Consider the following 22953-nt stretch of genomic DNA (forward strand, 5'->3'; position numbering starts at 1 on the left):
CTTCACAGTACTACTCAACTATATTAGGTTACAATTCCACACACTAATACTCAAATTTTGTCTATTCCAGTCTCAAGATCTTCCTGCAGCTAATTGCTCCTATACTGTCATGTGAATAAATAAGCACCAAACGTTACCTGCAAACTTTTAAACTCTTTTCTAGCCCATTAATAAAACATCTACAAGATCATTTCTGGCACATATCCCATCCAGAGCCCTGTTTCCATACAACCTTTCTTGCCTTTTCCTTGTAATACTAACACATCATCTTCTTAAACCTTAAATAAATTTTTTGTAAGAAGTAAAAATTACTTCATAACAATGTCATCTAATTGAGATATTTAGGAAATCGACCTTTAATGGATACAGAATAATCACTCCGTGGTTAAAGCACTATTCTTGGGTGGTCAACTCAAAACTGTATTTTGTGTTTGACATTCCTACTGGCTATAACCAAAATGCATTTCCTGAATACGTGTCATGTATAATACCCAGGACCAGGTAGAGTACTTACACTGACGGGGCTTTTTATAGTGGTCTACTCTAGATATTAGACCTAACCCAAGGAAACAGTAAAGAGAACAAAGAGAGAAGAGATACCTCATAAAGACTTGACAACAAATGGAAAATGAGAGATAAGAGAAGTCTGGATTACTCCCAGGTTTATACTTTGGGCAACTGAATGACCGGCAGTATCATTAACTAAGATGGGAAAATTAGCTGAATACATGAACAAGAGACAGTAAAGAGAGCTGGAAAAGAATAGGTATGAAAGAGAAACAGGGCCAGGCATAATGGCTTACACTTGTAATCCCACCACTTTGAGAGGCCAAGGTGGCCAGGTCACTGGAGGTCAGGAGTTTGAGATCAGCCTGGCCAACATGGTAAACCCCAGATTCTACTAAAAATACAAAAATGAGCTGGGTGTAGTGGCAGGTGCCTGTAATCCCAGCTACTTGGGAGGCTGAAGCAGGAGAATTGCTTGAACCCAGAAGGCAGAGGTTGCAGTGAGCAGAGATTGCACAACTGCACTGGGAGACAGAGCAAGACGCCATCTCAAAAAGAAAAGAAAAGAAAAAGAAAGAGAAACAAGAAAGTGATGCTTTTGAAGGCAAAGAAAGTTCAAGAACATGGGCATGATGGTCTAAGGTTCACAGTGGATTTAACAATTAAGAACTATGTCAACAGATAGACATAGTTTCTGTAAATAGAGGAAGCAAAAGTAAAATGTTCTGGGGGAATGAGTACTACACAATCAAGGCAAACAAAAAAAAAAGAATGTGTGAAGCATGTTTCGAACAGAATGTAGAAGAGTTTTGCTGGATGAAAGGTTCATGTAGCAGAAGACAAGAAAATGAAGTCTGAGTCAAGGGCTTTGAATTCTAGATTTTATTTTTGGAGTTTATTCTGTGAACAGGAGAAGGAAAGGCATGTAACATCTTTTTTCCTTTATAAGACAATTTTCTCAACGCTTTCTGATGACACAGTACATGAGGAACTGGAATGACAAGAGTTAAGGCAGGAGAAGCTACTAAGAGGTCTTACAATTATCTAAACATAGTAATGAGGACCTGAAAGAGACTGGCAGTAGCCAAAGTAAAAAATAAGGAATATGTGAAAGAGATATTCTTTATTCCCAGGCTACCTGTGATACTGTGATATGACATCATATCCTATATATAACATATACTTGGTCTCTGCCCCTGGTTCCTGACACATAGCTCCTAAAACCCATGGAATCTCCAGAGTGATGAGTGTCTTTTGTATGCTAATGAGGACTGCTAGTTGGGGACCCCTAGTTAACCTCAGGATGGAAGCTGGTCACCAGAAAGACCAGAGCATAAGTACAGGTTGGGACTTTTTAGCCCCATCCCCCAACCTCCAGGGAGGGGAAGGGGACTGAAGGTTGAGTTAATCACCAATGGCCAATGATGTAAGCAATCATACCTATGTAATAAAACCTCCATAAAAGGCCAAAAGGACAGGGTTCAGAGAGCTGAATACGTGGACATACCTGGAGAGTGGTACACCCAGAGGGGGCAGAGAAGCTCCACACCCCTTTCCATGACCTACCCTATTCATCTCTTCCATCTGGCTGTTCATCTATATTTTTTGTAATATGCTGTTTAATAAATGGGCAAACATAAGTAAAGTGTTTCCCTAAGTTCTATGAGCTGCTCTAGCAAATTAACTGAACTCAAGAAGGGGGTCGTGGGAACCCCAATTTATGGCTGGTCACAGACACAGGTCACAACCTGGAGCATGCATCTGAAGTGGGAGTGGGGGGCTATCTTGTGGGACTGAGCCCTTATCCTCCAGGATTTAACACTATCTACAGGCAGACAGTGTCAGATTTGAACTAAATTATAGGACATCCAGCTGTTCTTCACTGGAGATTCTGGTGTCAGAATTGCTTGGTGTCTGGCAAAACAATCTCCATACATTTAGTTTAAGAGGTGCTGTGTGGCCAAGTGCTGTGTGGCTCACTCTTGTAATCCCAGCACTTTGAAAGATCAAAGCAGGAGGATCACTTTAGGCTAGGAGTTTTGAGACCAGCCCAGGCAAGAGAGCAAAACTCCGCCTCTCAAAAAAAAAAAAAAAGAGTTACAAAGGCCAGGTACGGTGGCTTGTGCCTGTAATTCTAACACTTTGGGAGGCCAAGGTGGGAGGCTCCTAGAGGCCAGGAGTTTGAGACAAGCCTGGACAACTTGGCAAAACCCCATATCTACATAAAAATGTTATAAAAAAAAAATTAGCTGGGCATGGTGGCACACGCTTGTAGTCCCAGCTACTCGGGAGGGCACATCACTTGAGCCCAGGAGGTTAAGGCTGCAGTGACCTATAATCAAGCCACTGCACTCCAGCCTGGGTGACAGAACAAGACATTGTCTCAAAAAAAAAAAAAGGGTTATATTGAGTGGTATTTGAGAGTAGGAAAAAACACTGTTTTGTTTTTTTTTTCTATGTTCTAATAGTGCCCTAAATATTCACTATTACTATATTACCATACTCATCACATTGTATCATAATCATTTGCAGACGGGGACCTTCTGTTGTTCAGCCCCTTATTACTAACGCTAACAAGTCAGGAACACAGGAAGTGGCTAAAAAATGTTTGTTGAACTCAGTAACTCATCAGACGTAGAAGTAAGACCTACAGATACTACCGAGAAACCTAAATGACTTGTAACATGGTGACAGAGAAAACACTAATGGAGAAGCCAAGAGGGGGATCAAGTTTAGGGGATGAGTTAGTTAGGGTAGAGGATGGTTAAGGTCAACATCCAAATAGAGATGTCAAAGAGGAAAAAAAATAAAACCAGAGGAGGAAAAAATTCAGACAAAAATAGAGATATTTAGAAAATAAATCAACAAGTCTCATTATTTGCTCATGAACAAAAATATTTAATAAATATGAATTTCCTAACAGTTTAGGATATGACTGTCTTTAAGAACACTATTCGAATTGCTCATTTGTATATTCTGTACAAATTGACGCATAAATTCCCAACCAAATGGGTCAATCAAAACTGGGTCAACACTGAATAATTATTTGCTTTACTCATTCATTCAATAAAAAGGTTATCGAGTGTCTATAAGTTGAGGGCAAGAGGAACCTGTCACGAAAACAAACAGTAAGATACAGTAAATACTATAACAAAATAACTGCATAATGTTAACAGGAACACAGGTAACAGAATATAAGGAAGGACAGATGGAAGAGGCATAATGAACATATGTCTAGCAGCTTTCCTGGAAGAAGAGGCATCTATGTTAGCCTCTTAAAAAGATAAAGTGATGGCCGGGTACAGTGGCTCACACCTGTAATCCCAGCACTTTGGGGGACAAGGCAGGTGGATTACTTGAGGTCAGGAACTCAAGACCAGCCTGGCCAACATAGTGAAACCCTGCCTGTGCTTAAAATATAAAAAATTAGCCGGGCGTGGTGGTACGCACCTGTAATCCCAGCTACTTGGCAGGCTGAGTCAGGAGAATTGTTTGAACCTCGGAGGCGGAGGCTGCTGTGAGCAGAGATTGTGCCTTTGCACTCCAGCCTGGGCGACAGCGTGAGATTCCGTCTCAAAAAAATAAATAAATAAATAAATATAAAAAAGATAAAGTGATTTAATGAGAAGACTGAGAAGATGAATGGTATTCTACAAAAAAAGAAATAGTGGCTGGGCATGGTCGCTCATGCCTGTAATCCCAGCACTTTGGCAGGCCAAGGCAGGCATATCACCTGAGGTTAGGAGTTCGAGACCAGCCTGACCAACATGGAGAAACCCCCGTCTCTACTAGAAATACAAAACCAGCCAGGTGTGGTGGCGCATGCTTGTAATCCCCGCTACTCGGGAGGCTGAGGCAGGATAATCGCTTGAACCTGGGAGGCATAGGTTGCAGTGAGCCAAGATCACGCGGTTGCACTCCAGCCTGGGCAACAAGAGTGAAACTCTGTCTCAAAAAATAAAAAATAAATTAAAAAAAAAAAGTAATAGTATGTGCAAAAGCCGAGAGATGCCAAAGCATTTCTCATTTTCATGGAACCTCCTCTTGGAGGACTATCTGTATGCTAATAAAAAATCTGATCTTTATTCTATAGCCCTATGGTAAGAAACATCACATGTGCATTAGAATCCCCTAGGGAGGTTGGGCACAGTGGCTCACGCCTATAATCCCAGCACTTTGGGAGGCCAAGGTGGGAAAATGGCTTGACATTAGGAGTTTGAGACCAGCCTGGCCAACACAGCAAGACACCCTAGGGAGCACTCCAGATCCCCTAAAGCATGTGCAGGCAAAAGGTGGGTAAACAGGCGCGGAAAGGAAAGGGAAAGGGAAAGGAAAGGAAACTAACTTCTGTAGAGAATAGGGAGACACAGAAGATTTTTTTAGCAAAAACACAACCTGGTCAGATCTGTGTTTCGGAAATCCACAAGTCAGGGGCATGGATCAGTGGCTAAGGGAAGAAAATCTGGAGAAAGACCAATGAAGAGGGTTAAGAAGCAACTGCAATGATGCTCCAACACTAAATATTGACTACTACTTACTTAAACATAAATGAACCACGAAAAGAGGCATATAAAGTGCTATAACTGTACTATGTGCTTTCAACATAGTTTCTGAAATCTCAAACATCAACTCAATAATCATAAGCGATTACAGTAAAATGAGATCAGGTGCATTAGGAAAAAAGGAGTGGTGGAGAAGAGCAGCCGTCAAACTTTCCCTGGAATAGTTGCTCATTTATTCTTCAATTTAACTTTTATTTTTAAAAAGGTAAAACTACCATAACAAACACGTTGCTAAATCAAAATTTCGAAGCTACTACAAGGCAAGCACTGCACAAAACTGCAGTACAGTCCATCATGATGATGATGATGGACCTTGAGCGCACAGATTAGGATAAAATTAATTTCATTTATGTTTCAACGACATAGATCCTGCATTTTTTTTCCTCTGTCGAAACATTTTGTTAACTACATATATTTGTATTGTGAAAGTAAAAACCTGGGACCCTAATTTCACTATGCCAAAGAAAAAAGTAAGCTGAAAGCTGAGTCACAAAGGAAGCTGCCTTTCCTTTTGCTTTTGTTGGGGTTTTTTTTTTTTTTTTTTGAAGTGTTTTTTTTTGGAGTTTCTCTCTTGTTGCCCAGGCTGGAGTGCAATGACACGATCTTGGCTCACCACAACCTCCGCCAACCAGGTTCAAGCAATTCTCCTGCCTCAACTCAGCTTCTCAAGTAGCTGGGATTACAGGCATGCACCACCACGCCCAGCTAATTCTGTATTTTTAGTAGAGATGGGGTTTCACCATGTTGGTCATGCTGGTCTCCAACTCCTGACCTCAGGTGATCTGCCTGCCCTGGCCTCCCAAAGTGCTGAGATTACAGGCTGAGCCAGCATGCCCAGCCCCCTTTCCTTTTGTTTCTAAGCTGATAGCTACAGATAAAAAGTTAAATATGTCCACGCTACAGATAAAAAGTTAAATATGTCCACGGGTAACTACTCAGTGTTCACCTTGTCTTATGTAAAGCGCCAATTTACTAACACTAAACAAATACATAACTGAATATTCCCCTATCTGCTCCTTTTCTTTCACAGCATGTGGATTCAGTAATGTGATAATACCCTCTCTCTTGCCCCTCCAGCCTGCTTTTTCCACTTAAATATTGAAGCCCTCAAAATCATCTTTGGAGAAAGACAGACTTGTCTCCCTGGCATGCATCCTTAACCTTGGCAAAATAAACTTTTAAATAGATTGAGACCTGTCTCAGATACTTTTTGGTTTACAGTATATAAATAAGAATACAAAAAAAGAAAAGCATCCATCTTTTAAAAAAGAATTCCTTGACTGGACATCCCCTCCAGCTACCACCTGTTATTTAGCTTCACTTTATAGCAAACTCCTTGAGGAACTGTCTCTCCCAGCAGTCTACAATTCCTTTCCTCCAATTCTCTCTTAAGCACACTCCAATCAAGTCTTCACTTCCACTACTAAACCAGAAACAACTTAAGGTCACCAATGATTTTCATACTGCTATATCTTAGTCCTCAATCTAACAGCATCTGACACAGCTGATTACTCACTCGCTTCTTAAAACTTTCACTTGAGAACAGAAAACCAAACACCGCATGTTCTCACTCATAGGTGGGAACTGAACAATGAGATCACTTGGACTCGGGAAGGGGAACATCACACACCGGGGCCTATCATGGGGAGGGGGGCGGGGGGAGGGATTGCATTGGGAGTTATACCTGATGTAAATGACGAGTTGATGGGTGCAGCACACCAACAAGGCACAAGTATACATATGTAACAAACCTGCACGTTATGCACATGTACCCTACAACTTACAGTATAATAATAATAAATAAATTTAAAAAAAAAAAAAAAAAAAAAAAAACTTTCACTTGGCTTCATTGATACCACTCAGTCTTAATTCTCTTCCTTCTTTATGGGAGTGTTGCTTCTTGGTCTCCTCTGCTATTTTCTCTCCCTCTGAAAACATTACAGGATCCCAAGGCTAACTTGTGGGACTTCTCCAGCCACACCCACTCCCTAAATTATTTTAATCCATTCTCATGACATTACATACTATCTCTCTGCTAATAACTGGAAATTTATATATCTCTAACCCAGACCTCAGCTGTGAACTGCGGACTCGTGCATATCCAGCTCTCTTCACAATATCTCCACTTAGATTACTAACTTAAAATGTCCAAAATTGAACTCATTACTTCCCCCGCTAAAACCCTGCTTCTTCTGTGCTCTTACCCTTCTCAGTAAATGTTAACTCGACTTGTCCAGCTGTTCAAGCCAAACTCACAGCCTACATTCAATCCATCATTAAATTGTTGGCTCTGCCTTCAAAATGTATACAAAATGTGAGCACTTCTCCCAATCCCGGCCTAAAATCATCATCTCCCACTTAGGATTACTCCTGCAGCCTGCTAAATAATCTTATTATGTGCTACCCCTGACATTCTCTACATAGCAGCTGAGAGTTCTACTTAAAACAAGTCAAAACTCTGGTGGCTCCCCACCTTTTAAAAACCAGTCTCACTGGCCTACAACGCCATATATGACCAGACATCCCCCCAACCCAACCCACCTCTCTGACCTCATCATTTCCCCTCAATGCCTCCACTGGCCTACTTGCCACTCCTAGAACAGGTCAAGCAAGCTTCAGCCACAGGATCTTTGCATTCTAGATCTATCTTCATCAAGTACTCTCTCTCCTAATATCTGCATAGATCACATTCTCACTTCTTCAAGATCTCTGCTCAAATACTAGTTTTTATTACAGCCTTCCCTAACCACCTTAGATAAAACAGCAGCATCACCCTCACATGTTCTTTTCACCTTTTCCTGCTTTACTTTTCTCTACAGCAATACAATAGATGACATATTACACATATACTTATTTTCTGTATCTTGTCATTAGAATGTAAGCTCCACAAAGGCAGAAAATTTGTTTTGTTGACTGAACTATTCCCAGCAAGTGCTCAGAATACATTTCTTGAATGAATGAATGAGAAAAATCCAGACTGAGGATCTATTCTCTAAGACAGGATTGAAGGAATTTAGAATGTAAAACATCTCAAGGTCCTGGAAAAACATGACTGCAAGAAAGGCCACAACAATGGCCAAGTCTACAACTCTAGCTAGTACCAATAATAAATAAAGGTTGACAAGCCATACCATAATATTCCTAAAATGAGGAAAATATACCTGAGAAAAAATTTTAAATAAGGAAAAGAAATAAAACAAAAAAAAGATGGCCATCCCTGCCTCCCCACCCCCAAAAAGAAACATCACCTGGATGTTTCCTATAAAGTGGCCTACCAACTCTGACCAAAATATCATCAAGTCCATTCTACAGACTTAAAGAGCTGTTATGAATAGTCCCTGTTTTTCTAAGCTAAGGTTTTCAGAGAAAATTATTATATAACTCCCAACTCTAACACTGGCTGCCAAGAGATAATGGTCAGAGAAAGCTCTCAAATTGCCCTAAAGCACTCAGGCTGCAACGAAATATCATTAATATGATGACAACAACAATTCAAAGTACCTTCTGGAATCTGTCTTGCTTCTTTGTCCCTAGCGTATTTATTAGGGGCTTCCTCATCAAAGGTTTTGCTATCTTGATAGGGGGGCAGTGTTGGGGAGGAGCGTAGGCAATTCAAAAAAACAGGACTGGAATTTAATTTTGCATTTTAAAGAAAAGCAGGGCCAGTTGTGGTGGCTCACACCTGTAATGCCAGCACTTTGGGAGGTAAAAGCAGGAGGATCAATTGAGCCCAGGAGTTTGAGCCCAGCCTGGGCAACGTGGGGAGACCCTGTCTCTATGAAAAATTTTAGAAATTAGCCAGGCATGGTGGTACATGCCTGTAGTCCCAGCTACAGGTTGAGTACAGGTTGGGAAGCCAAGGCAGGAGGATAGCTAGAGCCCGGGACGTCAATGCTGCAGTGAGCCATAATGACACCACTGCACTCCTGCCTGGGTCCAGAGACCCTGTCTCAAAAAAAAAAAAAAAAAAGAGAGAGAGAAGTAAAATGCTGGGGAACAGAAAACACTTGCTCAGATACAAGATGTCACTGGGCTTTTCAATACCAGGCACCAAAAGAGAGATCACAGAAGGACCAAAACCCTGAGATGCCCATCGTTCCTCAGCTAGAGCCATGCCTTGCATTTCTATTCCCACACACAGAACTCAAGATACAGGGTAGGAGACCATGCCAAAGGGAACAGCTGGGAGCAGTGATGGCAGGGAGGAGAGCAGTAACAACTATCATAACAAAGGGAAGGAAGGAGTAATCACTCATGCTTTTTCTCTTTTCTCCTTCCCACTGTCCTTACCAAGGACAGAAATCAGGTAGATGAAAACAGGAGAAGGCAGAGAACAGAGGGTAAGGATGACCTGAAGCAAATGGTTGTAGAAAAAATCAAGAGCAAATTCCTTTACCAAGTAACTCTTTGAAAAACAGACATATGAAGTAAGTTAGGAGCTGACCAAGAAAATTTAAAACAAGCCCCTGTCTTACATAGCTATAAAGTACAAAGAAAACATAGATTCTTAATTATTTGGAATAATCTGTGGCATTTTTAAGACCAACAATCTTCAAAGATGATCCAACTACACTGAAACTAAGTTACTGATCAATATGAAAAAGTAAACAGGTAAAAAACTTCAGGGCTCATGGATCCAACCTTTAAGAAACCTCTGGCTTTCCAATGGCTCCAAACCTTAATACAAGCAACCAAAAGTCTTTAAAGGTAGAGAAGTAACTCTAGGACATTCCCAAGCAATCAGCTCACCAGAGAAGAGCTAAAAACTCAAAGATTACACCTCACATACTGTGAATGGTCAATTCACTTAAAAAGAGAGGACTGTTCTCATTGGTTGATCTCAATAGGCTGAATCACACCCCAGCATCAGCACCTGTAGCAAGCAGAAGTCAGAAGCCAAAGAGACAGAAAGCCATCAGATACTCAGAGAAAACTTTAGTCAATAACAAAGGAAAGACAAGTTCACCCTATACAACCACAATCGGCTTATGACACTAGGGCACACCAACCACAACTGTTTGTAGCCTGAGGTGGCACCATTCTACATGCTCACATCTGTGCTAATACTTCCCTCCTCTCTGCTCCCTCCCTGATGGCTCTTCCCCCATCCTCCCTGACAGCTGTCACATTCTAGAGCTACTCTTCCTCCACCCACTCTTTCATTTTGGTAATCTGGTGTTTCCCAGTTCAGTCTCTCGACCTCTTTCTGTATTATCTCATCCTATATTCACTCATTCCTCTACTTAGTTCCTATCTTTGACAAGGACACAATCCAGTGAGGGAGACAGATATGTCACTAGAATTAGGTACAATACATCACAGTCAATGCTGTGAAAGAAATATAACAAAGTGCTGTGAGCACATATTCATCCGTCATTACCCTACTCGATGTCTTCCAAATCAATACTCTGCCTTCCCACTCTGTTGTATATCAGTTACTAAATCCTGTATCTTTCCAAAATATCCCGATCTCCACTTCCACCTCAAGGTTTAGGCTTCATTTCTCACATGACTATTTCAACCACTTCCTATTATAAACATAATTCAATATATAGCCACATTGTCACATGAGCAATCTCCCTAAAAGAGATAATATACCGTATCATCCCCTTGGTTTGCAACACCTAATCTTTCCAATGTCTAAGAAATGAAGTCCAAATCCTTGGCATGGAAAATAAGATAATACTTTTGAAATAGCATCTTTTAAAAGCAGGCTGACTGAGTTCCAGTTGCAATGCTTACCACCTATATTATCTTTGGCAGGTCACGTTCTCTAAATTTTCATATCCAAAAAATGAGGATACTAAAAGAATCTTCCTCCTAGGGCTGCTATGAGGATTAGGTAAGAAACTAACCAGCATAAAACCCAGCACTCAATGTTAACTACTATCCTGGGCTGTCTCATCCATCTAGAATGGGAGTAATCTACTCCACAATGGGAGGAGATTACTAAGGTTTCCTTTCATATATTTTAGAATGATTAACAATAAGAGTTAAAGACAACCTTCTGGTTAATATTGAACAGACAAAAATTTCAATTAACCAATATATTGCTGTCATAAAAGTTTTAGTTTATCTAAAACTTACCATAATTCATTAAAAACAAGTACACATTTTTATTAAAGTTAGGTTATTTTGTTCTGTTTTCCTATTTAAGTTCAGAAAAAAAGAATGGAAACATAATAATGTAGTTTTCTATAATATAAAATACACATAAATGAAATTTGATCTCAGTTGTATATTAACTTTCTAAATATATATACATAACAAAATGAACTCTAGAAGCTTAAGAAAATAAAAGTATGCATCAAACAGGTGCATGGCATTCATTCTCAAAAAAACACAATCAAAAGACAAAAATCACTGACTTTTTTCTTTTATCTTTTTTCTTTTAAATAGAGATGGGGTCTCACTATGCTGCCTAGGCTGGTCTTGAACTCCTAGGCTCAAGCAATTCTCCCACCTCAGCCTCCCAAAGTGCTGAGATTACAGGTGTGATCCACCACACCCAGCCACACTGACTTTTAAAAATATAACACAGGGATTACCCTGTCTCTATTAAAAACACAAAAATTAGCCAGGCGTGGTGGCGCACGCCTGTAGTCCCAGCTATTCAGAAGGCTGAGGCAAGAGAATCGCTGGAACCCCGGAGGTGGAGGTTGCAGTAAGCCAAGATGGCACCACCGCACTCCAGCTTGACGACAGAGCAAGACTCTGTCTCAAAAAATATATATATATGATATAAATTTAATAATATAAAACCTATAAAGCCTGCAATAAGAAAAAATAGATCAGAAATATTTTTCAAGAGATTAATATATTTATGATGTTAGTGCTAATGAAAATTGGTGAGAAGATTCCAGTAAATGTATGGACGATGGACAAATAAAGGAGAAAATAAAACCAGAAGAATACTGCATTTGCTTCTCTATTATGGACTATGATGTTAAACTGCAAGTAACCTTATCCTCATTTTTAAAAAACCAATTTTTAAAAGCAAAAACCTACAAAGTATGACAGAACTGGTCAACCAAACTCTACTGGAGTCAGTGTAAATCAGTATCTTTAGAAGTAAATCTGGTAATATCTTTCAAAATTAACAAAACCTTCATACCCTGACTTTGTAATCCTGCTCCTGGGCTTTAAGCCCAAAGGAAAGAAGCAAAATGATGAACAGCTATATACTAACTGCATTACCTGCAACATAGTAAACAATCTAGATGTCCAATTATTAAGAAATGTCATTGTAACACTGTATAATCACCTAAAGGTATAAAAACTATAGCAAAAATAAAACATCAAATATGAAAGCAAATATTAAACATTACATTTATGCTTTATCATATAAAATCACTTAGATATGACAAGAAATAAGAAGAAAAATTAAAAGTCTGTTTTGATTTTTAGAATTTATTTGACCATTCAGTTGTTTGCAAGATAAAAAGCCTTTTGGAATTGGTCAGGCCCACACCACTAAGTATGCATTTCAACTTTTTAGAGGCAGTCACAGTCATCAACTTTTTCCCCCAAAATCCTATCACATAGGAGTAAGACAGGCTCTTCTCGCAGACAAGCCATACAAGTAATTTTAGCCATGCTATTAGCCAGCTGCAACCTTCTTATATTAAAATCTCATTGTACCATCAAAACTTAATTGTATGTGAGCTCTCCATATGGTGATCCAGAAGCCACTTGTTATGGGGCATCTGGAGAGAGTTCCCCAGGCACTGAAGTTAAAACTATCTAGCTGAGAGGAATAGTGAAGGTTAGGTTTCTCCTATATCCCCAAATGAATTATCATGTTTCTCAGCCACAAGGGATCTAAGTCCCTATGAGTGGCAGCTATGGATTCAAAGAGGGAGAAAGTGCAAGCAGATTTGCACTCCCTCTGAAAAACTGGCAGCTCCTTCATTTCACCCCAAAGCACCATGGAGTAGTGAAAAACACACAATGAGGAGGTCAGGAGATATGAGATGTAGGTGAGCCTACGCAATCTCAAACAAGTTATTTGTCTTTTTAGGCTGAGTTGTTTAATGGTAAAATTTTTAAAGTTGAACCAAATAATCTGTTAATTCTTTCAAGTTCAATATTCTATTAATTTAATAGACCCTTTTTTCAGTACACATCCAAGTAGCTCACAACCCCCATTCAAATTGTAAAACAATTAAGATTTAGAATTAGGAGACTAGGGGCAAAAGACCTGGACTGTAATCCCCGCCGTCCCTTTCTACGTGCATGACTTTGCACCTCAAAATAAAGTTGTACGACCAATGAAGCAGCAATCCTCATTGGTCATGCCCTGTTTACTCCTGTATCATAAAATTTTTTGTTGTTGTTGTTGTTGTTTTGTTTTTTTTTTTTTAAATAACTGGGGTTTCATTCCTAACCAGCCTATAATCCCAGCACTTTGGGAGGCCGAGGTGGGCGGATCACGAGGTCAGGAGTTCAAGACCCAACATAGTGAAACCCGTCTCTACTAAAAAAAATTACCCAGGTGTGGTGATGTGTGCCTATAATTCCAGCTACTCAGGAGACTGAGGCAGGAGAATCACGTGAACCCGGGAGGCGGAGGTTGCAGTGAGCCGAGATGAGGCCACTGCACTCCAGCGTAGGCGACAGTGCAAGACTCTGCACCAAAAAAAAAAAAAAAAAAAGAAGCCCCAAAACCTGGTGGAGACAGACACACAAACAAATCACTAACTCCCAGCTGACACATACTAACTGCAGAGTGTACGAATCAGTCAAGACAAAAGGGATGAGATGTCTAGACAAGGCTCTGAAGTGACACCTTCATAAGGTCTTCAAGGGCAAGTTGTTTACTAGGCAGAGAATTCTCAACAAAGAACACTGAAAAACCATAGAGGAAGATGTCATCTTCAGAGAAGTGCAACAGTCTTATATAGAGAGGGCAAGCATAATGGTAGAAGATGACACTAGAATGTAGACAAATACCACTAATCATGAAGGACTTTGAATTTTATCGATATAGACTATGGAGAGTCACTGAAGGACTTGTAAATACGGATTCAAAGTCCCTTCCTCCAAACTACAGTCAAAGGAGTTGAGTCAAAGCAACAAAAAATGCAGGTCTGAATGTGGAAAGGTAGAATTTTTACAGAATTCTTAATGGAGACTTTCTGCTTGCTTTCAGGATGGCATCTAGTGCTTTCTTAACTATGGCTTATGCTGAAGTACGACAGTATGAATTATGGCTAAAGGGTTCAACAAAATGTGCATTTTTAACCTGAAGATTATTTGAAGCCAATGTTGTTTAGAACACAAACGAAAACAAAAAATAATAGTAACGAGCTTTCATAAATTAAGAGAAACAAACAGTAATAAAGTTCAAGAGGAAGAAGACTGATTTCAGGCAAACACAGGAATATTTACATCTTTATCACATATGGATGACGGATAAGACATGTTTTGAACCTATCTTTTGCAGGACAGCATCTTAAGTTCCTTTTGGTTAAAGAGCAGCTGCCATCTCTAAAGTCTCTAGTCTAAAAGATGATGCTTTAAAAAAAAAAAGTCTAAAAGATGATGCTTAAAAAAAAAAATTGGCCAAATTAATAGGTTCTGTTATATTTTAATGCTCGGGAGAAAAGGAATGCCTTTCCTATGGCTTTTTTAAAAAGCTTAAACCTCAATTTCTCTCACCTATTGGAGTGAGCTACCAATACTAATCTGAGACCACAGCGTCCCTGCATCAGTCATTTCCACTCCGCTAAGGCCTTGTCTGGGAGCAGCCAGCCTCATTGGTCGGGGAGCCCACACAGATGAATATGCAATTATTGAAATGGAAACTTAAGCTTCGCCACCAAGGACCACCACAAAGGAGTCCTTTCATTCCTCCTTTTACTTTATCAAGAAAGTAGATGCATTATTTAAAACTGTATGAAAATACATGTCTAAAGAGAAGAGAGAAGATCTGAACCTACGGCAACGATGTGCCCCACCAAAGTTTCACCTCAGGATGTGTTTTAGGGTGTGTCTTTCATTTAGCCCTGCAATTAAAAGAAAAAAAAAATCGAACTCATTCGGGGAGCCCCGGTACTTTCCCCATCCACCCTCACACGCAACCAGGCTCCGAAATCAGAGTGCCTCAGCCTCGCCCTGATTTCTCCTAAAAGGCGGCGGCGCCCGCGGCCCGAGGCCCCGCGCTGTCACAGCCGCAGGGAGGGCGCCCTCCGGCCTCCCAGGTCTGCGCCCGCCCCGCATCGGGCGGCTCGCGAGGGGCTAGAGAGGCTCACCCTGGAGGCCGGAAGACCGGAGGGTGCCACCGCCTCAGCCCGGGAGCCCGGGCCTCCGCCCCGCCCCGGACTGCGTGCCTGGTCTTGGGCTGCCCCCGGCGCCCGCCGCGACCCCGGTCCCGGCTCTGGCCCTGAGCCCGGATCTCACCGTGCGGAGGTCGCGCTGCCTCCTCGGCCGCGGCCAGGCTGCAGGCCGCCCAGCGACCTGCGGGCCCGAGGACGGAAGGTGAGGCGAAGGGCCGCCCGTCACATCCCCGCCAGCCCAGCCGCCTGAGCCGCAGCAATCAGCATCGCGTCCGCGGCCTGAGGGAGCGCCGGACTCCAAAGCCGCCGCGCCCCCTCCCTCGGCCGGCGCCCGCCCGGACTCCGCCCTCCAGGGCCCGCGCACCGCGCGCGCGCAGCCCCGCCCCGCCGCGGGCCCGTGCGCAGGCGCGAGCCTCACGGGGCTACGGAGCCCGCCCCCACCGCCTGATCCAGCCTCAGCCCACCTCTGGCCCCGCCCCGCCCTCACGCGAGGCTTTCCTAAGCTCCGCCTCTGCTTCGGGCCCCGCCCCCTCCACTGACCTTGCCTGGCCGCCTCCTGACTCAGGTTTTTGCTCGGCCCAAGCAGTGACGCCAGTCTTGCGGCTGACCTCACCTCTAGCCGTCCCCTGGACTACATTTGCTGCTTGACCGCTGTCAAACCTGACAGCTCCTCCTCCAGGATGTGAAAAGTGAGGAGTGATCTCAGTATTGGACATGACTGAACCACGCACCTGCCTACCGCATCAAAACACAGGATCTTGCTAAGGCTGAGAGGAAGGGGCACCCCAAGTGCTGATCTGGTTTTCCTTTTTTTTTTTTTTGAAACAGGGTCTCGCCCTGTCACCCAGGTTGGAGTTCGGTGGCGCTATCACCGCTCACTTGCAGCCTCTTGGGCTCAAGTGATCCTCTCACCTCTGGCGTGCATCACCACGCCTCCGAAATAATTACAGCTAAGACCACACTAGTCAAAGTAAACTATCACATATTGACCCAAATACCCGGCTAATTTTTATTTTTTCCTTTTAGAGATGGGGGAAGTGGTCTTAAAGGCTGATCTCAAACTCCTGGGCTCAAGCAATCCTCCCACCTTGGCCTCCCAAAGTGCTGGGATTACAGGCGTGAGCCACAGCTCCTGGCCAACGTGGTTTCTTTGCCAGAAACCAGGTCTTTCTTCCCTTTGGGGCCTCCATCCCCCAGAGGCCATCTCTTCCCCTCTTCTTTTCCTCTACCACGGCCAATCCTGCCTCTGAGAGTCCTCAGCCTGGAAGACTTCAGGGCCTGGCCGGCTGTTTAAAGCTCTGGAGCTGCCCTTATCTAGTTGTAGACTTGCAGTTCTCTGAAATCTTTGTCGGCCCCAACAGCTGGATTGCAATAAATAACATTTCAAGGGAACTGCTTGAAAAATATCCGGTTCTTTCATGTCTCCAGATCAATGATACTCGAATGGAAAAAGTAGACGGAATGCCTGATTTGTATAACCACATTTCATTTAATAATATACTTTTATATTTAGAAAATAATGTCTTTTAAATGTCAATCTTAAAATATTTAATTTATTGGACAATAATGTGTGTGCTTAAAATGTTGAGAAAGACTAGGTCTAAATGCTGTGCAATTTCTCTTTGGATTAAGTGAGATTAAGAAAGCAAACACCAGGCCGGGCACGGTGGCTCATGCCTGTAATCCCAGCACTTTGGGAGGCTGAGGTGGGATGATCACAAGGTCAGGAGTTCGACACCAGCCTGGCCGATATGGTGAAACCCCATCTCTACTAAAAATACAAACAAATTACCCGGGCATGGTGGCACATTCCTGTAATCCCAGCTACTCAGGAAGCTGAGGCAGGAGAATTGCTTGAACTTGGAAGGCGGAGGTTGCAGTGAGCTGTGATCACGCCATTGCACTCCAGCCTGGGAGACAGAGCATGACTCCGTCTCAAAAATACAATACAATACAATACAGTACAATACAATACAATACATACACAGACCAGGCATGGTGGCTCACGACCTCAACACTTTGAGAGGCTGAGGCGAGAGGATCACTTGAGCCTAGGAGTTCAAGATCAGCCTGGGTAACATAGAAACCTAGTCTATGAAAAAAACAAAATTAACCAGGCTTAGTGGCATATGCCTGTAGTTCTGGCTATTCAGAAGACTGAGGCAGTAAGATTACTTGAGCCCAGGAGGTTGAGACTACAGTGAGCTATGATTATGTCACTTCACTCCAGCCTGAGTGACAGAGCAAGATCCTCTCTCAAAAAAAAAAAAGGCTAGGAAAAAACTTTCCCATAATGCTAATACATGTACATACTTAGTAGAATCACAATAGCATTTTAGTGTATTTTCCTAATTTTATAAACATCCTTGATATGTTTTATTTGTTTTCAGTTGATTTTCCTGGGTCCTTTCTTTCTTTTTTTTTTTTTTTTTTTTTTGAGACGGAATCTTGCTCTGTCGCCCACACTGGAGTGCAGTGGCGAGATCTGGGCTCACTGCAGCCTCCACCTCCCCAGGTTGATGCGCTTCTCCTGCCTCAGCCTTCCAAATAGCTGGGATTACAGGCATGTGTCACCACGCCCAGCTAATTTTTGTATTTTTAGTAGAGACAGAATTTCACCATGTTGGCCACGATGGCCTCAAATCTTGACCTCAAGTGATCCTTCTGCTTCGGCCTCTCAAAGTGCTGGGATTACCAGTGTGAGCCACCGTGTCCGGCCTGCCCTTCCTCCATCTTCAAAACCAGCAAGAGTAGTTTGAGTCCTTCCCACATTGCATCACTCTGACCTCCTCTTCTGTCTCAGTCTTCTACTTTTAAAGACACGTGATTATGTTGGGTCCAACTGGATGCTCTAGAATAACAACCTTATTTTAAGGCCAGTTGATTAACAGCCTTAATTCCATCTGCAACCTAAATTCTCCTTTTTTGGCATCCTCTTGAGGTAAGAGAGAGACATTCTTTCAGGGGAAGTTTTAGGGTTCCATGACAAACAGCACAATGAAACAGTTGGTCAGAGCCCCAGTAGGAGATGATTCTGGAGACCATCCAAAAACAACAAGTTGGGTGCAGTTCCACACACCTGTAATTTCAGCTACTTGTGAGGTTGAGTCTGGAGGATTGCCTGAGGCCAGGAATTCAAGCCCCACCTGGGCAACATAGCAAGACCCTGTCTCTAAGAAAAAAAAATACAACATATAAGAATCTCTGATGAAATCTCCTGGCTAGGCATGGTGGCTCAAGCAAGAGCTTTGGGTGGCCAAGGCAGGAAGATAACTTGAGTTCAGGAGTTGTGACCGGCCTGGGCAACATGGTGAGAACCCCCCATCTCTACAAAAATAAAAATATAATAAAAGTTAGCTGGATGTGGTTTGTGGTGCACACTTGTAGTTCTGGCTACTCAGAAGGCTGAGGTGGGAGAATTGCTTGAACTCAGGAGTTTGAGGTTGCAGCGAGCTATGATTGCACCACTGCACTCCAACCTGGGTAACAGTGAGATCCCATCTGTAAATAAATAAGAATAAAAAAGAAATCTCCTTTCATCTCACAAATATTTACTGAGCATCCACAGGCACTGTTCTGGATTAAGTCATGAATAAGGACAGGAGTCAATGGGACTGATTTTCTAGAAGAGACCACCAGTTCTTCATAGAAGGCAGTCTGATGATGGGAACTCTTGGCTCCCACAGTCACAGAAATTTTTCCTTCTTGGCCCTAATTTTGAAGGCTTTGCATGCCTTGATGCCTTCTGGATCTAGAATCCAGCAACAAGGAGCATCTTTACCAGTAAAGGACGGAGTATCCAAGATCTGGCCTCCTGGTTGAAGATGTAGAAAGCCTGCTTTTCAGCTGTGAATATGACAAACGGGAGCAAAGTAGAATGAACTCCTTCTTTTCATTCCCTAAATTGCTTGGCAAGGCCCAGAAAGTGAAAAATAATGTATTAGTCAGAATTCCCTAGAGGGACAGAACTAATAGGATAGATGTATATATGAAAGGGAGTTTATTATGGAGTATTGACTCACACAATTGCAACATGAAGCCCCATCTGCAAGATGAGAAGCAAGGAAGCCAGTCCGAGTCCCAAAAGCCTCAAAAGTAGGGAAGGCGACAGTGCAGCCTTCAGTCTGTGGCCAAAGGTCCAAGAGCCCCCAGCAAATCACTGGTGTAAGTCCAAGAGTCCAAAAGCTGAAGAACTTGGAATCTGATGTTTGAGGGCAGGAAGCATCCAGCACGGGAGAAAGATGAAGACCAGAAGACTCAGCAAGTCTAGTCCTTCCATCTTCTCCTGCCTGCCTTATTCTAGCTGTGCTGGCAGCTGATTAGATGGTACCTACCGACATTGAGAGTGGGTCTGCCTCTCCCAGCCCACTGACTCAAATGTTAATCTCCTTTGACAACACCCTCCCAGACATACCCAGGAACAGTACTTTGCATCCTTCAGTTCAATCAAGTTGACAATATTAACCACCACAAGTTCACCCCTTGTCAACCTTGAACCCATACACATCTCCTGAAATCATACATAATCTTCAAATAAAGATAATAATAAGGTCATAATTATGCCTAACAAAACAGCTATCCTTCATACAACCGGAAGTGTACTAATCCTTAACCTAAATGCTATTTCATAAAGTTAACAACATTTAAATGCTGATATGAAGTCAATAAATCTTATGTCACATGACAAAGGAAAAAGGAGATAAAATGAATATATTTTCTTAGTACAAGTGTACACATGCACAAATATGTTCTTAACAAAAGGAGGAGGAAATACTAATGACAATTACAGTCCTTGTTGCTGCAACTGGTCATGCAGTCGTAGCTGGTCTTGACGACTACCTTCTTCTACTATTCATTCTGTATTCCCCTTGCCCTCAGCAAGCACCTCAAAAGGGCATGGTTTTTTACCTGGTAGAGTGACCCAAACCTTCATTCCTGAAGGGTCTGGGCCATTTGTAGTCCTGCCTGAATTGGGTTGTTGTAGTTTCCCATTGACCTTAATCATAGGGCATGGTAATACTAAGAGACACCCTAATGGATCTCCTGTATTCCATTCATACTCTTCCTTACCTCCATTGTGGAGTAGTAGACTGATGTCATCTTGATAGTATGGCTGAATCACCCCAATCAACACTGTAACTCCCTCTTAACCTGTTGACTTAGAGGTAGGAGGAGCCCAAAGTGGCCAGGTGGCAATCTTAACTTCCAGCTCAATGGAATCGTTGTGTCTCCTGGTGGCAGCATTCCTCCTTCTGGAACTAAGACCTCCAGGTCAGTAGGACATAATGTCGCAGGAACAGGAAGCATAAATTTTGCTAGTAGGTCACTAGGGTTGATGATGGGTGGAGGTGATGTTGAGTGGTGCCACTTCCATTTCCACCCCTTGATTCCTGGATCCATGAATCCTCAAGGAGAAATCCACAGGAGAAATAGTGTCATACATTGGACGTGAATTCAAGGTATACACAGTCTGCTGGAGAATTTTTTGCCAGCCCTTCAAAGTATTGTCACCTAGCTGGCACTGTAATTATGACTTTAAAAGGCCATTCCACCGTTTTATTAATTCAGCTGCTTCAGAATGATGGGGAACATGGTAAGGCCAGTGAATTCCATGAGCATGAGCCCACTGCTGCACTTCTTTAGCTGTAAAGTGAGTGCCTTTGTCAGAGGCAATGCTGTGTGGAGTAACATGATGCTGGATAAGGCATTCCATGAGTCCCACGGATGGTAATCTTGGCAAAAGCATTGTGTGCAGGATAGGCAAATCCATATCTGGAGCAAGTGTCTATTCCAGTGAAGACAAACTGCTGTCCTTTCCATGATGGAAGAGGTCCAATATTATCAACCTGCCAACAAGTAGCTGGCTGATCACCCCAAGGAATGGTGCTACATCAAAGGCTCAGTGTTGGTCTCTGCTGCTGGGAAATTGGGCACTTAATGGTAGCCGTAGCCAGGTCAGCCTTGGTGAGTGGAAGTCCATGTTGCTGAGCCCATTCATAACCTCCATCCCTATCACCATAGCCTCTTTGCCTGGCCACAGCAGGCACGATGCCTGTACCTTGGCATCGTTCCCTTCATCTCTTGTACAGAGCGTACAAAATAACAGCTTTAGATAAAATTCAGCCAACAGGTACATTTTGTTTGGCCATGCCATGATTTTTAAAAATTGAATTCATTACCAAAAATTTTAAAGTTGATGAATTCCACACATTTAAAAAATCCACATTTTCAGTTCTCTCCAATTGGCCAGAGTCATTCAAGTCCCTTTTGTCTACACTAACTCCATGCACTCATTTGCTTGCCTGGTTCCTGTAAGTATTGCAGTTTGCCATCCTGCTATAGAGGTTCCAGAGAGAGTATGGATTCTATGTGATTTAGCTTACAAATGCATGGAGCGTTCACATGGCTTCTATGTTTTCCTCTCCTGTAAAGGAAAAATTAAACTAACATGATTGTGAACCTGATATGCACTAGAGTTTTTTTTTTTAATTGTTGTGGTAAAATACACATGAAGTTTACCCTCTTAACCAGTTTTAATTGTATAGCTCAGTAGTATTAAGTACACTCATGTTGCTGTGCAACCATCACCACCATCCGCCTCCAGAACTGTTCTCATCATGCAAAACGGAAACTCTATACCCATGAAACAACAATTCCCCATTCCCCTCTCCCCCATTCCCTGGGAACCACTGTTCTACTCTCTGTCTCTATGAATTTCATTACTCTGTGTGCCTCATATATGTGGAATCATACAGTGTTTGTCTTTTCATGTCTGGCTTATTTCACTTAGCAGAATGTCTTCAAGGTTCATTCATGTTGTAGGATGTGTCAGTATTTTTCTTTTTAAGACTGAATAACATTCCATTGGATGCATAAACCACATTTTGCTTATCTGTGCATCCGTTGGTGGACACTTAGGTATCTTCCTTCTTTTGGCTATCATGAATAATGCTACTATGAACGTGAGTGTGCAGATATCTCTTCAAGACTGTGCTTTCCATTCTTTTGGTTATTTACTCAGAGGTGAAATTGCCAGATCATATGGTAATTCTTTTTTAAATTTTTGAGGAAATGTCATACTGATTTCTACAGCAGTGTGTTAATCCATTCTTGCATTGCTACAAAGAAATACCTGAGGCCAGGTGCAGTGGCTCCCGCCAGTAATCCTAACACTTTGGGAGGCTAAGGCAGGTGGATCACCTGAAGTCAGGAGTTCAAGACCAGCCTGGCCAACATGGTGAAACCCTGTCTCTATTAAAAATACAAAAAATTAGCTGGGCTTGGTGGTGGGTGCCTGTAATCCCAGCTACTCGGGAGGCTGAAGCATGAGAACCGCTGGAACCCAGGAGGCGAAGGTTGCAGTGAGCCGAGATTGTGCCATCGCACTCCGGCCTGGGTGACAGAGTGAGACTCCATATCAAAAAAAAAAAAAGAAAAAAAAAAGAAAAATAAATAAATATATGAGACTGGGTAATTTACAAAGTGGTTTAAGTGGCTCACAGTCCTCAGTTCTGCAGGCTTTATAGGAAGCATGACACTGGCATCAGCTTGCCTTCTAAGGAGGCCTCAGGAGGCTTACAATCATGACAGAAGATGAAGGAGAAGCA

The 22953-nt window shown here is 42.4% G+C and overlaps 1 protein-coding gene across 4 annotated transcripts in view; it reads right to left on the minus strand.

Annotated features, from left to right (window-relative positions):
- Positions 1–15717, minus strand: part of CCSER2 (coiled-coil serine rich protein 2) — a 203513-nt gene extending 187796 nt beyond the window's left edge. For all 4 annotated transcript variants that reach the window (XM_025396519.1, XM_025396522.1, XM_025396521.1 and 1 more), the window contains exon 1: positions 15471–15717. The gene's annotated coding sequence lies outside the window, so the exon portion shown is untranslated. The remainder of the gene's footprint in view (positions 1–15470) is intronic.
- Between the last annotated feature and the right edge of the window lie 7236 nt (positions 15718–22953).

Source organism: Theropithecus gelada, chromosome 9 (genome assembly GCF_003255815.1).
Source record: "Theropithecus gelada isolate Dixy chromosome 9, Tgel_1.0, whole genome shotgun sequence".
NCBI classification, from domain to species: Eukaryota; Metazoa; Chordata; class Mammalia; order Primates; family Cercopithecidae; genus Theropithecus; species Theropithecus gelada.